Genomic DNA, 18,716 nt, shown 5'->3' with positions numbered 1-18,716 from the left:
CAGAATTGGGAAGGGCCATATCGTGTCCTTGGGATAGTTGGCAAAGGATCCTATAAGCTTGGCACCATGGAGAGCGAACGACTTCTGAGCAACTGGAACGTATCAATGCTTCAGCGGTATTACTGCTAGGGCGTCCGATCGCAAAATCCCACAAATATCCTCAAGCAAACGTCGCACTCTTTCCTTCGATCGAATTTTTTATCCCGAAACGAGTTTTTACCGGGCAGATTTTTAACGAGGTAACATCCACGCATTTCTTGAGAAATGACAAACGAGATTCCAATAGGAAATGATGTACCGGGCCAAATAGTCGAGCGAACCGTGTCCGCCTGAGTAGGGCTTACGGCAACCCAGCAACGTGTACTTACACCAAGCAATTAAAGAATATCTTTTCAACATTTCTTACTCTGAAAAAGAAAAATTTCAGCATGCTCGCAGCAGAGGTCCCTCTAACGAATGAGTCCCGAGATACTCGGAGACTTAGCGTCAATAATTTGGCACCTGCACGACCCCAGGGTCAGGACTTCGGGCTCATAAGGCCCCGACAAGGTAATTCCGAGCTCACGAATAATAGCCGTCGAGCCTAAGCAAATTTGATGACTCGGAGACTGCCATCAATCGCCATACACTAGAAAACCCGAGGCCATAAAACCCCGAGCGGGCAAACTTGGTATAACCAGATCTATTTTACATAGCAACAAAATTGTAAGACCTCAACAAGCATGATAAAACTGTAAGACCTTAACATGCATGAAAATTTTGTAAGACCTTACTACATGCATAACACTTAATCCCGAAGTTTAGGCTATATATCGCATTTGTAAGAATCCCAAAAAGTCATACCCTCGGTTGTAGACACCTAAACTATCACTCGGGATCAAAAATGGCTCCGGCCAAACATATATGACTACGGTCAAAACGGCTGCTCCAGCCAAATTAACGCGACTCTGGGATGCCCGACCGTTGCTAATAAAATCGTATGCCATTATTTTGAATATACTTCGAAAAGAACTAGTTAAAACAGGCTTCCCTCAACAGGAAAATGAGCTTCGACCATGTCAGCTCGAAATCACAAGGCTTTGAGCTACTCAGCCTACGAGCTAAACCTTCCGAGGTGTTCGAATATCACTACTAACGACTTGAAATCGAGGTTCTTCCCGAACCGACGACGGGTCAGGCCAAATTATTTCAAAAAGACCTTAACGAGAGGAAAACAAAGCCTATAAATATGCCCACAAGCAAAAGCATAAGAGCCATTATCGCCAGCCAAACGAGACTCTGGGCCGCAAACTAAAAGGTCGCAATGACCAAACAGTGTAAGAGCCACCGTCGTCAGCTTGAAAATTGAAAACTTGAGGATTAAAATGAACTCGAGTCGTAACCCGATTTGGAGATTGGATCCAAAATAGTTAACTACACATGCCTAAGGGCACAACGTAAGTGCCATTGTCGCCATCCAAACAAGCCTCAGGGCCACACATTTAAAAGGTCGCTTCGACCCAAGGCTTAAGAACCATCGTCATCCGTCCATGCAGGCACAAAAAAACTTGAGGGTCAAATAAAGCTCGAGCCGCAATGTGACTCGAAGACTGAACCCAAAAATAGGCAAAATACAAATGCCCAAAGGCAAGGAATAAGAACTATCATCACCCGACCATGAAAGCATAGGAGATTCAAGATCGAGTAGGCTCGAGTCTAAACTCGATCTGTAGACTCAACACAAAATAGTTGGGCAAAAGTGCATGTGCTCACACGGCAGTTCACACTAAAGGCCGCATCGACCAACCACGTGATAACTCCCGAGCCGGCCTAAACAATACATAGTGTTATATCACGGGTCTAAGATTCTTTCGCCAAATCTTGCTGAGTTCAGGGCGGAAAGGGGAATAAGGGAAGCAAAGCTGTAGGATTCTCTTTATACATATGCTAACATGAAGGTATTGTATACAAACCGGGACATCCACAGGAAAAAACAACAAAGATCCTAATCTATTGCCGAACCGACAGCCTCAACGGCTCCCCAAGGGTTGCACCCAGGCGATTACGATTCACACGGTGACCCCTTCTCAACGGTGTCCTCTCTCTCCGGGGATCCACCCCCATTTTTAACACTACTCAAGCGGCCTTGCAATGCACCCCCAACGGTATGCTTTTGGGAATCCATCCAGGCATAATCCACAACTCGAGGTAAAATTGGGCTGGCTCCCTCAAACGTCCTCTTACAGCAAAAATCTACGACGACTGCTCCTCCCCCATGCAAAGATACAAGTGCCTCAGCCTCAGCTTTAATCCGAACCAATGCAGCCACCAATTCGGAATGGAGACACTTGTACTCATCATTATCCTCCTTCGCATCCTAGAGCTGATGCTCGATCAAGGTAACTTTCCCCTAAAGGTTGTCCCTTTCGGAATCCATCTCGCTCACGTGCCGAATAAGCTCGGAGATTTCAGCATCTCTGGCCCGAAGCTCCCCTCTCAGCAGGGCGTTCTCCTTCTCAAACTGCAAAAATTAAGGCCCGAGAAGTTAAAAGCAAGGGAATCTCACAAGGGCTCAGATGATAGTAAAAATAGGGGATGAATAACCCGCTCGGTAAAATAGACTTTCTCGCATTCGCAACGGCTCACCCCATCATGATGCTGGGCAAGAGCCTGGTTATAAAGCACTTTGGCCTGAAACCATATAAAGAGACAAGTTAGGAGAATGAAGGAAGAAATGGCCCAGAGCGACGGACAAGGTTAGCAGAAGTTTCCCGCTCACAAAGTCTGCCCATCTCGCCGAAAATGGATGGAGCATCGACCTTGAAACTACCCTCGAGAATGGTCTCAGACCTCTTGAGTGTATATCCGCCTTTGATCAGTGCTCCTGCATCAAAAGGCTCCTTGCGAGGGACGTCTTGTACTTCGTAGGATGAAAGGATCTCCCCCCGAGGAGAATCGACAACAAGCAACGGGTTAACAGGATCAGCCAAAATCTCCATTCCTTGTTCATCTTGGGTCCCAGATTGAGGCCCCTCCAAACTGCCTGCCAAGGGCATCCCATCTCGAGAAAAACTCCGGCCACCTGCAAATTCGGGGGCAGTACTCGATACCCCATCCATTGCCTCACCGCCACGAAGCTGGGCCACGACAATATCAAACTCCTATCCAGGAGCATCCATCCCCACGGCTCGAGGATCAATCAAGTCCATACGCTCTTCGGGGGCTTCCGAGAAACTGCTTTCTCCCTCACATTCAGCACGAGGGTTCCCCATCACCTTGGAGGTCGGAACTGCTGGGTCAACCTTGGAATCCTCCACCTTGACCCCCTTAGGCTTCGGTGGCCCAACAGATAAACTCCCTTGCCTTTTCTTCTTTTCGCCAAGCACAAAAGCGTCCCCTCCAACGGACGGTGCCTCCCTTGTCAATGGGATTTCCCAGACCTATATAAGTGTAGAGGTTATATGCGAAGGATGGAGAAAGCTACTAATAGCAAACTGTGTCAAAATACGCGGATGCAATAAGGCTCACCATGGTCTTTGGCTTCCCACTGATCTCGGGACAAATCTCGCCATGCACGTTCGGTATACGGGCAAATCGAGTACAAATGGCCAACCCAACCCTAGAGATCCGACATCACACCAGGGTAGATCATCGTGGCTGAAAAGACAAGAAAAGGAGAATTAGACGCATAAGGAGATATCGTCAAGAAGAAGCAAAGACATCATGATTACTTACGCCCAGTATTCCACTTCTTAGGTAATGACATCTTTTCCACTGGAATCAGGTCAGACGTCCTCACTTGGATGAATCGTTTCCAATGGAATCAGGTCAGTCGTCCTCACAAGGGGGTGGGAAGACCGGGAAAAGTAATTGCTTACATTTATAGAAAGCTGAGAATGAATGAAAAGAATTATTCGATTAATGATCCAGAGTTAGTTACGTTATGAACGCACTTAAAAAGTTCAGAGTATTATCCATGCAGCATATATGTTGATAATCATATAGCCGTAGAAGATTCTAGTATAAGTTAAAGGAAAGAATTGAGCCCAGGTCATAGACAAAGGATTGAATTGTTAAAAGATTGTATCATAGATATTCCATAGCGTCCATGTAAGGATAAAGTAATGAACAATACCATGAGCCGCAGATCGGAAGATAGTTTAAGCCTACATAAAGGTTGATCATAGGGAAGAGGAAACTAAAGAGTTACACCAACTAAGTAAATCAGGAGTCTGATTATTGGGCCCAGAAAGTTATAGATATCATGATTGAGAAAGTTGCATAATCACTTTTAATATCAGAGGTATAAGAGAAATAGTACAATAGCCATATTCTATATTGGCTCTAAGATAAAGCGAGTTAGAAGTGTCCCAACATCATAAGAAGTCAGTATGAAACTCCCGCCGGATTGTGTATGCACCAGACGTGCAAGTATTAATAGAGCTTCAAGTTGTGGATGTAAATCATACCTATGTGGAAGGGAAGTTATAAAAGAGATAGAAGAGGTGATGCGAGATTTTAAAGCAAGTAAGATAAAGGTGAACAACGTAAGAGATACTCAAGTGCAGAAGGTTGTGAATAATCCATACTTCAGATAGAAGGTTAGAAGCGTTGGGATTCAGTATCCATCGATGTCACCAGTGGCATAGCCTATGGTTTCTAGGTCACAAGAGATCTATCCAAGAGAGCAAAAAAGAGTTAGAGGCGATGTGATGTATCGTTTGATGTTCTAATATAACACAAGGAAATCTGTGGTGCAAGCAAGCTGAAGGAAGGTTGCGAGTAGTATAAATAGATATGTATGGGTCGCAAGCTAAAGTATGGTAAAGCGACAAGGTTTTAGGAAGATAAGAGTAAGGATAAGAAAGGGGGAGTGAGAAGGTTATGAGAATGGATAAGTCCTCGGGATTAAGCCCATGAAAACGAGAGGGTTGATGGTTTCTCTAAGTTATAAAAAGCTCAGTATAGCCGAATAAACTCAAAGGAGTCTACGACTAGTAGCTTTTGGAAGAGATGGAATGTTGCCCTGGTAATAGAATGAGGGTTTAATTGTGATAAATAAAGGATGACGTTTGGGCCTTCGATTGAGTAAGGATTTGAAGAAAAACAAATATAATAAAGAGATTTCAAGAATTGTGTAGGATTAAAATACCCACGTAAGTGAATCACGGGGATGCTATGAAATACGGTTATGGAAGTATAGTATCGCCCCTAGGTGGATCAGTCTAATTACTCCAGATGATCCCGATGAGATGTGGGCCCTAGCAGAAATGTTACATAAGAGGTCAAGTTATCAGTGGAAGATTATGGATCAACGTTAAGGTGAATCGACAATATATGGGTAAAGTTCAAACGTATGAGAGGATAAAAGAATTCTATCCTTTAGATGAACAATAATAAGGAAGCATTGAAGGACTTGAATTTATACATCTATGATGAGAAGCGAGAGAGTAACCTGGAATTGCGTAGCAGACCTCGATAATAATAAAACCAAGGTAAGAGTTATGGTATAGTATGACCTACCTAGATGCAATAAAGTCATATGGATGCATAACCAGCTCTATGAAATAAGATATAACAATATTCGTAAGTTCGACAAAGTACCGAGTGAAGAACTTCAACATACCTATAGATGAACAGAGGGACATCTTATTAAGCTCTGTATATGTTTACAAAATGAGGCCTAGAGATTGGCTAAAAGCTGGAGGAAAAAGGGGAGAAGAGTTGCATAGGCGCACATACAAGGTCAGAGTCGTACAAACCGCATGATAGAAGTTAGCAACAGTTACAATATTTGAAGGATTCCAACCACGAGTCGTGGTGTGAGAAAGAGGCCTAAAGAGGGGAATGCCCTGGCCTTTGGGATTCATTTAGAGAATAGTTGCCTAGATGGCAAGAGGAGTACTAAAGTATGCGCAAGATCTATGGATTATGAAAATGATAAGTGCATCAATCAACATTCGAGGAAGAATGTTCCAAAGGGGGAAATGATGTTACACCCCATATTTTCGTATGTGAAAGTACGCCAAGTAAATTGATGAAAGCTTGGAAATGAGATGTTACATCCCGCATTTTCGTACGTTAAAGTGTTGTCATAAGTTAATCGATATAAGTTCAGGATTGAGGTTATTTTGAGATTATAAGCATTATGGTATTTCAAACAAGTGATGAGTAAATTCGTGAAGGAGAGAGGGTAAGCAAATCAAAGAAAATGAGTTTTGTCGAAGTTTGGCAATTTGGGATAAAATACGGTCAAAACTATTATACCCCATATTTATGGACTAATGCCATACAAGGTACAACATGACCATAATAGTAAGGTGTAAAAAGTGTTAAAAGTGAGAAGTATTTTAAGTAATTTGAGATAATTCCTAATTATGTGGATAATTGGTTAATTATTGGTTAGTGGGAGATTAAAAAATTAATTAAAAAAATTGTGGATAAGCTTAATTAAGTTATTGGATAAGGTTGATTAACCTCCTAATGTGTCAGCCAAGGGGTCTTGATTTTAAAGAACAAATATTGACTCATAGTCATTAAAATAGGTGGCAATTGGAGGGATCTTTTGTGGCTAACTCATCACCTTAGTGGGGCCCACACCCACTAAGGTAAAAGATATCTACAAGATTCAAAGAGAAACATATTTAAATCTTCAAAACAAAGTAAAGATCTCTAGCAAACTCTTACAAGTGATGGCAATGTGAAATTGCTTCGAAAAATTCATACAAGATCTGATTATGCGTAAGACGCAATACTAAGGAAGCACGATATAATTTTTCTCAAGAATATCATACAATTTTTTTCCTACTTAGATCGGCCGTTACATGTTGTCGTAATTGACGTGTGTTAGAGGGATTTTCAAGAGCATCAACTCAGTTATGTTAAGGCTATCCCTTCTTTCTTTTTGGCATGATCCATACGACACAAACGAAACGAGCAAATGCACAACTTCCATAAATGACTCTATTCATAGAAATACTAGATACGCCTGTGTTCTTGATTCCCCATGTGTCCTATTATTCTATCATCTGTTCGTGGGTCTCGGAAAATACATAAGTTGATCAAGTTTATTTCATGATATTAAGCAAAGGAATAATGGTCTTATGACACTCCGAAAGATTTTAATGATATACTTTTTATGCATTGCATTTATTTATATTGACCCATGACCAGATGGCATTATATACGCGTATATATGTCTAATATATGTATATGGGATATGGGAAAAGGTTACGGCATTATATACGCACCACTACCTGATCAGCTGGTATATGTTGATGATTTTGCCCACAGTGGCCGAGATTATATGATGGTTGCTCTCAGAGGCTTGATGATGTTATGAACACATGTACCTATGCACGACATGACATTTATATTCATATGCATGGAATTATACATATTAATGATTCACAGAGTTATCAGACTTACATGTCAAGTCTTTTACTCCATATTTCTATCATGTCTATTATTTACTGATTTTCATTCCTTACATACTCGGAACATTATTTGTACTGACGTCCCTTTTTTATAGGGACGTTGTGTTTCATGCCTGCAGGTCTCGATAGATAGGTTGAGAGTCCTCAAAGTATGCTATTAGCTCAGCGGAATGTGTTGGTGCGCTCCATTTTGCTCCGGAGTTTCTTATTTGGTCAGTATAATTAGGATATGTATTGGTTGGTAGATGGGGGACCAATCCTGACCTTTTATATTACTTATGTACTCTTAGAGCCTTGTAGACAAATGTCATATATACATATACTTGTATGCCTTGTCGGCCGATGTTTTGAGTTTACAAATGATCATGTTGGCCTTATAGTCCCCGATGTCACATGTATAAGTTTTTATATCAGGTTGGGTAGTTTTATGTTGAGTATTTTCTCATATTTTATTCTTGTTGCCTCATAAGGCCCTTCTGGACCACTTACCCATAATGATGTAATAAGAAAGATACGTTATGTTGGTACTCAGTTGAGTAAGGCATCAGGTGCTCGTCGGGGCCTATCGGTTTGGGTCGTGACACTTGGTACTTGTTATCCATGATCTTAAAGATTTTTAACCTCCACGGTAACATGATTAACTTAATTAATATAATCTCATTTCTAAACTTACATCAATTGACTTACGACGTACTCTCACGTACGAAAACATGGGGTGTAACATCATTTCCCCCTTTGGAACATTTGTCCCCGAACATTGACTAATGCAGTTATCAGTATCATAACCTATAGCTCTTACGAATATTTTAATACTATCATTTCCATCTAGGCAACTATTGTGTGAATAATTCCAAAGGCTAGGGCATTCCCCTTTTAGGCTCTTTCTCACGCCACGACATGTGGTCGAAATTCTTCTAATCTCGTAACTGTTGCTACCTTCTGTCATCCAGCATGTACAACTTTGTCCTTGATTGCGCACTGATGCGGCTCTTCTCTCACTTTTCCTCTAGCTTTTAGCCAATCTCTTGGCCTTACCTTGTGAATATATATAGAACTATGATAAGTTGTCCCTCTCAGAATCTATAGTTGTACTGAAGTTCTTCGCTTGGTACTTTGTCGAACTTACGACTATTGCCATATTTTGTTTCATAGCCTTGGTTATCTATCCTTATAGATTTACTACAATTAAGTAGGTCGTACTATACCAGAACTCTTACTTTGGTTTATTATTATCGAGGTATGCTACCGAACTCTAGGTTATTCTCTCGCTGCTTATCCTATCTATATAGATCTAAGTACTTTAATGCTTTCTCATTACTGTTCATCTTAAGAATGAAAGCCTAATCTTATCTCATATTTTGTAACTTTTATCTATCTATTATTGATTTACCTTAATGTTGATCCATAATCTATAATTGATAACTTGAAACCTCTTATATAATACATTGGCAATAGGGCTCACGTCGCATCAGGGAACATTTGAAGTTATTTGCCTGATCCATTAATAACTACGAATTTTAGCCTATATTATGCTCTCTTTTGCATAGGTTTTGGATAAAAATATGTAAAAGTATTCCCGAAAATTACCTTATTGTGCTTGTTTTCAGGGTTTGGTGAAACTGAAGCAAGAAAGTCATAACCAGCTCATAAAGGAGTTAAACATGCACAAGTTCAAAGCTGAGCTAAAAGCGCTGACAGCGATGAAATAGTGCGGCCACGGAAGGTCCACCGCTGAGGCAACCATAATTACGCACTCAGCGGAATTGAGGTTCAGAGAAGGCAATTTTGGCATAAAAGACACCGCTGACCACGATGAAATAGCGCGTTAGTGGAATTACTTGACGCGGTCGCGGTCCAAATTACGCTGAGGGCGAAATTGAAAATCAGAGGGATGGAGGTTTGAGCTCAGATGAAGAGCATGATCCGCGAACATATTTCGCGGCTGCGGTCGAAGACAACACTGAGGTGGTTGCTTTTCTGCTCCCAGCGGAATCAAGACTAGACCAAGCTCAAAAGAGAAGAAACACGGTCCGCGCTTGATTTTGCGCGGCCACGAAAGTCCAAGCGTGCTCAGTATTGCGCTGACAGCGGAACCTCCATATGGGTATTTTTGTCCAATAATTTTAGCTATGTATAAATAGATCTTTTTTTAATTTTTAGGTCATATTTTGTACTGAGGAGCTCGTAAACCACCGTACCTAGCTATTTTGAGTAGTTTTAGAGTAACTTTGGATATTAATCATAGATTTTCTTCTTGTAATTAACTTTTATGGCTTATATTTCATCTCCATCTTTAATTTCTATCTTTATTATGAGTAGCTACACCTATTAGCTAGGGTTGTCACCCAACCCTAGTGTGGGTATTTAATGGGTCTTCTATTTTAGGGGTTAATTGTTTATGGGTTAGTGATATTTAGCTTGTTTCATGCTTTAATTGTAGAATTGGTGGTTGCAAACACTGATTTATGCCTTAATAACTTAGACTCTTCTTGAGAAAGAGAGACTAAGTCTAGGAAATTCAGGTTAACAAGGAATTGGGGTGCCTTCAAATTCAAGAGATTTGATAGCCCCAATTAAAGGGTTAAACCTAGAGATAGTAATACCCAACTTGAGCCAATTTTACTTGCATTGTTTGAACACCTAATTGGGCTTGAGAAAGCCAATTAGGGCTAAGTCACTCAAACTACCGAGAGGTATAGAGTGAGTAATTATGTGTAATGGTTATATCACGACCCCATATAACAAGCTTCTCCTAAATTTTAGATCCCATTAGATACTCACCTAGGTGTAAGTCACTTCCCTAGTGCCTTTTATCACTTGAGAAACCCCATACAAAAATATTGTACTTAGCTTATTTTCAGCAATCCTTAGCATTAAAATTAGAATATAATCAAATCCAAACATGTTTAGAAGTGCAATTAAAATCAACATACGTAGCTAGATTGGATAGAAACCCAATTACAAACCAATATTAACTCTCTGTGGAAATCAATCCCCACCCTTCGGGTAAAAGCTGCATCAACCACTCCTCAAAATTATATAGTGGTGTAGGGTTGGAGCCGATCACTTTTTGGCACCACTGCCGTGGAGTTAAACGGCTTTGGCCATCTATCTGACTAGTTGTGTGTCTTATTTTTCTTTCCTTCTATTTTACTAACGTGTGTGAGTTAATCGATTCAGGTACAAAATAGCAAACAATGATCCTCTCAGAAATGTTATCCCGGGGGAGAAGGTAGATGATAATGGTGAATATGAGGTGCCTCTAGTACCTCAAGGTCAAAGAAAAGGCCTCCAGGCCAATAAAAATATTCCAGACCCTCCCCCCAACTCATCCACGAGTAGCTCCTCGGGTGCTCCTAAATGAAGGGTACACAAGTGCAATTGTCCCACCCGGGGTTCAAGTGGGAAATTTCCAGATTACAAATGTTATGTTCACCTTATTAGAGCAAAGAGGGTACTTCACAGGCGCTCCCTATTAGAATGAATATAAACATCTAAAAGGATTTGTGGATATTTTCCGAGGTAGCAAACAAACAAATGTGTCGGAGGATGCATTGAAAATAAGATTATTCCCTTTCTCACTTAGAGGGAAAGCTTTGGACTGGCTCGAAAGACTCCCCAACCATTCCATCACTATGTGGGATGAGTTGGCCGACAAGTTTATAGCCAATTTTTTCTCACTGGGACATATGGTTGCATTGAGAGATGAGATCTTAGCATTTAAACAGGAACCAAATGAACCCTTCATGAAATCTGGGATAGATATAGAACTATGGTCAAGGAATGCCCCAACAATTATATGACTGAAGCAATGATCCAACAGATGTTTTATTGGGGTATAAACACGACCAATCAATGTGTGGTAAACCAGCTAGCAAGGGATAATTTGATGAAGCTATCATATGCCGAGGCCTGTGACATTCTTGATGAGATGGCTGACACTTCCTCAGTCTGGAAGAGTCGGGCGAATGTTCCTCAGGGGGGTTCTCATCTCATAAATCTTCACAAGGAATTTCAGGACCACGGACAAGCATAGCTAAGTTGACAACAACCATGAACCAGTTAGCCAAAGCACAACTTCAGCATATTCAGGGACCAAAGCAAGTAAACTCAATGGAAGGCGTTAATCTATTGGTAAACAAGAGGAGACAATCTGGTCAACAAATCCAAAGCAATCAAGATTAATTTGAGCAAGGTAGCAGTGGTTACAACAAAGATGATGGTTATAGTGAGAATAGTGAAGACTTTTTGTATGCCAACAACTACCAAGGACAAAGAGGTAATGCTCCAAATCAACAACGGAGATCGCAAGGGAATAATCAAAATTGGGGAAACCAAGGCCAAGGAAATTAGAATAATAAAAACAACAAATCTAACAATTGGGGGAACAACAACCAGAATTGGGGCAACAATAGCAACTGGGTGGAAACAACAACCAAGGAGGTTGGAATAATAGTAATCAAGGCAATCGGGGACCGGGCTTTCAAAGGCCTCCAATGTTTCAATAACCAAACAATCCGCCTCCTTTTCCGTCCCAAGGTCCTAGCTCATCAAACAATGAGATGGTAAGGATTGAGTCTATGTTTGAGCAAATAATGAAAAAGAACGCCGACTCTGATGCCCAATTGGCATCCCATAATACTTCTATCCATATTCTAGAGGTCTAACTTGGCCAGATTTCGCAATATTTGAACACTCACCCTAAGGGGGCACTACCTAGTGATACCGTAGTAAACCCGAAAGGTGGGAACAATACCGGCCCAGCAATGGCGGTGACCATAAGGAACGATAGAGGTGGTAAAGCAAGTACCTCCAAGTAAAAGGAAGTTGTGAGTGATGATGTTGTAGTGCAAAATGATGTTGATCCTATAGTTGTTGAGAAAGTGAGTAAAGACAATGTGAATGGTGAGGTGAGAATTGATATTCATGACAATGAGGAGGAGACACAAAATGATGTGAACCCGTCTAGGGAACACGTGATAGACATGCTGGAAACGGTAATGCCTAAAGCCAAGGCTCCTTTGCCAAGGCCTCATCCACCTTACCCTCAAAGACTTACAAAGTATAAGAATGAAAACTAGTTCAAGAAGTTTATTGAGATGATGAAAAGTTTGTCGATCAATGTGCCCTTGGTGGAAGCTCTTGAGCAAATGCCGGGATACGCGAAGTTTATGAAAGATTTGGTAACTAAAAGGAGATATATGGATTGTGAGACTATCAAAATGACTCATCAAGTGAGTGCCATTGTGCACTCCATGGCCCCAAAGCTTGAAGATCCCAACGCATTTACCATTCCATGTACCATTGAGAGTGTGGATTTTGCAAAGACATTGTGTGATTTGGGAGCAAGTATATATTTGATGCCTTACTCTGTATTCAAAACTTTGGGTATTGTTCAACCGAGAGCTACTTCAATGAGATTGCAAATGGCCAATAGAACAATGAAGAGGCCGCTTGGTATTATTGATGATGTTCTTGTCCGGGTGGACAAGTTTATTTTGTCTGCTAATTTTGTGATTCTTGACTGTGAAGTCGACTATGAGGTGCCGATAATATTGGGAAGGCCTTTCCTAGCAACAGGGAAGGTATTGGTTGATGTGAAAGCAGGGGAGCTCACCTTCCGGGTGGGTTACGGAAAAGTTGTCTTCCATGTGTGCAAGTCAATGAGGCAGCCAAATAGTACTGAGGTTTGTTCTTTTGTGGATTTGGTGATGGAGGTCATTGTTAATGGCACTAGTGCCATGATAAATGTGGAGGATCCTTTGGAAGCGGTATTGTTGAACCATGATATGACCGAGGATGAAAGCTTGGTAGAGTGTGTCAATACCTTGCACGGAATGGGTTATTACTCCTATGTGCCCCATAAACTCTCTTTGAATCTTGAGAACAGAAAGACTCCACAAACAAAGCCTTCCATTGAGGAACCTCCCGTATTGGAGTTGAAGCCTTTACCTCCATACCTCAGGTATTAATTCTTGGGCCCTTGTTCAACTTTACCTGCTATTCTTTCTTCTTGCCTTACTAACGTTTAGGTAGATTCCACCCTTGAGGTGCTTCAAAGAAAGAAGAGGGCAATTGGATGGACTCTAGCTGATATTCGAGGGATAAGCCTCACCTTTTGCATACAGAATATTATTCTTGAGGATGATGCCAAAACCTCCGTGGAAAATCAAAGGAGGTTGAATGAGGCTATGCAAGAGGTTGTCAAGAAGGAAGTTATCAAGTGGCTAGATGTAGGGGTCGTATATCCCATCTCGAATAGTTCATGGACTTCACTGGTCCGATATTTTCCAAAAAAGGGGGTATGACTGGGGTCACAAATAGCAAAATGAGTTGATACCCACTAGAACTATCACCGGATGGAGGGTATTCATGGACTACCAGAAGCTGAACAAAATGACCCGCAAAGATCATTTTCCATTTCCCTTTCTTGACCAAATGCTGGATAGGCTTGTTGGGCGTTCCTACTATTGCTTTCTAGATGGGTACTCAGGCTATAACCAGATTATGATTGCACCATAGGACTAGGACAAGACCACCTTCATATGTCCATATGGCACCTTTGCATTTTCCCGTATGCCATTTGGTTTGTGTAATGCACCGGCTACATTTCAGCGATGTATGATGGCTATATTTACTGACATGGTGGAGGACTTCTTGGAAGTGTTCATGGATGATTTCAGTGTTGTGGGTTACTCTTTTGAAGAATGTTTGGGTAATCTTGACAAAGTGTTGGCCCTTTGTGAGGAGACAAATCTAATTCTTAATTGGGAAAGTTGCCACTTTATGGTCAAGGAGGGCATTGTCCTCGGCCATAAGATCTCAAAGAACGGTCTCGAAGTGGACAATGCGAAGATTGAAGTGATTTCAAAACTCCCTCCTCATACTTCCATCAAAGGAGTGAGGAGCTTTCTTGGGCATGCGGGGTTCTACCAAAGGTTCATAGAGGACTTTTCCAAGGTGGTGAATCCCTTGTGCAAATTGTTGGAGAAGGATGCAAAGTTTGTGTTTAATGATGAGTGCATGAAATCTTTTGAGCTTCTCAAATGTAGATTGACTACCACTCACATCATCACCGCACCCAATTGGAGCTTGCCATTTGAGCTCATGTGTGATTCTAGTGACGTTACGGTTGGAGCGCTCTTGGGGCAAAGGGTGAACAAGATGTTTCATCCGGTGTACTATGCAAGTAAAACTATAATGATGCCAAGATCAATTATACGGTGACAGCGAAAGAGTTTCTAGCAATTGTGTTTGCAATGGAGAAGTTTAGGCCTTATCTCATGGGTGCCAAAGTGATTGTTCATACTGATCACACGACACTCCATTACTTGATGACCAAAAAGGACTCTAAAGCGAGATTGATGAGATGGGTTTTGTTGCTTCAAGAATTTGACCTAGAGATTGTTGATCGAAAGGTTGTGAAAACCAAGTGGCGGACCACTTGTCTCGCTTGGAGGAGGAGGGGAGACCCAAAGAAGGACTCGAAATTAATGATGCATTCCCGGATTAACAACTCCTCTCAGTTTCTGTGAATAGTATGCCTTGGTTCGCTGATGTGGCCAATTTTCTTATGACCATCATTATTCCGAGTGAGCTCTCTTCTAACCAAAGGAAGAATCTTAAACGAGACAACTTGGATTATTACTAGGACGAACCTTTTCTCTTCAAGATTTGTAATGATGAAGTGATCAGGAGATGTGTTCCGGAAGAGGAGCAAATGAGTATTCTTGATACTTGCCATTCCTCGCCCTACGGTGGCCATCATGGTAGGGTGAGAACTGCTTCAAAGGTTATTAGCTGTGGTTTTTATTGGCCTACTCTATATAAATATGCGGGTGAGCTTGTCAATAGATGTGATGAGTGTCAGAGAGCAGGTGTAATTTCTAAGAAGGATGAAATGCCTCTCACCACTATTCTTGAGGTTGACATTTTTGATGTGTGGGGCATAGACTTCATGGGGCCTTTTGTGAGTTCATGTGGCAAAACTTACATTCTGGCCGTTGATTATGTTTCCAATTGGTTTGAGGCCGTGGCTTTGCCCAACAATGAAGCCCGAAGTGTGGTGGCGTTTCTCAAGAAAAATATCTTCGCACGGTTTGGCACTCCTCGGGCAATCATCAGTGATGGGGGTTCTCATTTCTGCAATAGGGCATTTGAAACTTTGCTTGCAAATTGTGGTGTGAATCACAAGGTATTAAACCCTTATCATCCTCAGGCTAGTGGATAAGTTGATGTCTCCAACAGGGAGATAAAGAGCATATTATCAAAACTGTCAATGCAAATAGAACTGACTGGTCAAGGAAACTAGATGATGCTTTGTGGGCTTACAGGACTGCTTATAAGACTCCAATTGGTATGTCTCCGTACACGTTGGTATTTGGGAAGGCATGCCATCTTCCGGTTGAGTTAGAGCACAAGGCCATGTGTGCGCTAAAGAAGTTAAATCTTGAGTGCGATGTTGCGGCAAATCTCTGGTTAGAGCAACTTAATGAACTTGATGAGTTCCTGTTTCATGCCTATTCTAGATCGTCCTTGTATAAGGACAAGATGAAGTACTTACATGACAAATATACATGGAGCACGGAAATCATGGAGGGTGACTTGGTTCTCTTATTCAACTCTCAGTTACGACTGTTTTCGGGAAAGCTCAAGTCAAAATAGAGTGGCCCTTTTGAAATGGTACATGTAACTCCATTTGGTGCTCTTGATTTGAAGAATAAAAATGATGAAGTTTTCAGAGTTAATGGGCACCGAGTCAAACACTACCTGGGAAAATTTAATGACAGCCACGTGGTAGCCTTGACCAATTTCAATTGATGATGGTAACATGCGTCGTGCCGCGATGTTAAATCAAGCGATTCTTGGGAGGCAACCCATGTGTTTTTCTTCTTTTTGATTTTCTTCTTAGTGTAGGATTTGTTTTGGACTAACTAGTTGTGAGATGTGTGTAGGAATGTTTGACGCAGTGCAGGATAATACTGAAAAAAAATATTTGGCTAAGTCTATAATTGGACCGATGACCGCACTCATAATTCTGTGATCAGCATAAGCATTTTACGGGGGCGTAATTTGGTAGAGGACGCGGACTTGAAAAGTCCAAAATGAGACCTCTCTGAAGTTTCATCCGCGTCCGCGATGGCTTTTTCGCAGTCAGCAATCCTGTTCCGCGGCCGCGCCCATTTTCCGCTCTCAGCGGTGGTGTGGAACAGGCAGCTCTTCAAAACAGGTAAAAGCGCGGACCGCGGTGGAATTCCGTGGCCGTGCCAGGTAAGATATGTGGGTGCCAGTCTTTTTAGTATAAATAGAAGGTCCTAGGGCTTTTTACCCTTTTCGCCATTCGAACTCTCAAACGAATATTGCTACTATTCATCAGCCCTAAATCTGTGCCCATCTGCATAACACTAATTATCAAGTCAATTTTCAATACAAATTCAATCCACTAGTATGTTCAAATCATAGCATTGCTTCTATAATTTTGTTTTTCTTTTCATTTAGTTTAACTTCTTCCTCTTTTCTTTTAATTTCAACTAGGGTTAAGTAGTTGTTAACTAGTGGTTGCTAAAATCCATGTGGGTACTTGTTATGCATGCCTAACAGGGGGTGGGGTTGTGTTACGCCCCACAATTTTGGTGGTATGAAAGTGTTTGAACATTTAATTATGAGATGATTATTTCGTTAAATAGTGAAGTGTCGGGCTAATAAGTTAACAATATTTCATTGGGCTAAACTGACCTGGTTGTTATGGAATCACTGATTTCTAAAGGGTAGCTTAGAATTCACCATCGTTATTACTCTATGTCCTTTCCCACCCCAAAGTTGAAAATATTCTGTCATCTAAGTGTTACGCCCTGAAATATTAAGTCGATATTTCGTCCTGCAGTATTACTTTACGATGACGTTACGCATTGCAATATTAAATTACGATGATGTTGCACCCTATAATATTGTACGTTGAATTTGTCGTAAGGTAATTGACATAAGTCCAAGGTAAGATTATTTAGAGATTATAAGGATTATTTTATTTCAAACAAGTGATGAGTAAATTCGTAAAAGTAAGAGGGGAAGCAAGTCAAGGAAAATAAATTTTCGTCCAAGTTTGGCATGTAGGGATAAAATACGGGCCGAGCAATAATACCCGGTATTTTCGGAGTAGTATCATACAAGGTACCATTTGACCATGATAGTGGGAGGTATAAAGTGTATTAAAAATAAGTAGAATTTTAAGTAATTTGAGACAATTCTTAATTATGCGGGTAATTGGTTAATTACCGGGTAGCAGAATATTACCTAATTAGTTAATTAATTAATTGGATAAGAATAGAAACCCCCACCCCACCCCCATGTGGCAGTAGGCCCCTAACCAAACAAATGACACTTGGTCATTTGTGTTAGGTGGCAACATAATATAATCTCTTCAAGACACAACATGTGATGACCCGACTAGTCGTCTCATGAGTTACCGCTCTGTTTCTCCCATTTCTGCTTCTCTATGCTTTGTCTATCTGTGTTTTGTGGTATTGGGTTGGTCGGATCGAATCCGAAATGATTTTGGTAAGGTTTGAGGCACTTAGTCTCTTTTGAGGAATCTTGAGTTGGAAAAGTCAACCAGATATTGACTTATGTGTTAGAGGGCTCGAATGTGAGTTCAGATGGTTCAGTTAGCTTCGGGAGGTAATTTAAGACTTAAGAGCGTGATTAGAATGAGTTTCGGATGTTCAGAGTAGATTTAGGCTTGAATTGGCGATGTTGATATTTTTGGCGATTTCCGGTTGGAAGGCAAGATTTTTATATAGGGGTCAGAATGGAATTCTGAGAGTTGCAGAAGTTCCGTTATGCCATTTGGGATGTGCGTGCAAAATTTCAGGTCATTCATACGTGGTTTGGTTGGGTTTTTTATCAGAAGCAGAATTCGGAAGATTTTAGAAAATTTGGCTTGAATCCGATGTGTTTTGGTTGATTTGATGTTGTTTGAGGTGTTTTGAAGATTGGTACAAGTTTGAATAAGGTATTGGGATATGTTTGTGCTTTTGGTCGGGTCCTGGGGGCCTCGGGGTGATTTCGGATGGTTGACCAAAAGGTTTGCGACTTGTTGTAGCTGTTAAACTTTGCCGCATCTGGTATTTCCGCACCTACGGCGAGAGATTGATCGCAGATGCGAAAAAGGGCCTGATGAGCAGCGATGTCGCAGATGCGGAAGTGTGATCGCAGATGCGATTTTTGGCCGGATAAGTGATTTCCGCAGAAGCGGATGATGAACCGCAAATGCGGTACTGCAGTAGAGGTTAAAGGGCCGCAGAT

The sequence above is a fragment of the Nicotiana sylvestris genome, chromosome 3 (genome assembly GCF_000393655.2).
Source record: "Nicotiana sylvestris chromosome 3, ASM39365v2, whole genome shotgun sequence".
NCBI classification, from domain to species: Eukaryota; Viridiplantae; Streptophyta; class Magnoliopsida; order Solanales; family Solanaceae; genus Nicotiana; species Nicotiana sylvestris.
The sequence above is the reverse complement of the archived record's forward strand: the minus strand, read 5'-3'. Positions refer to the sequence as shown.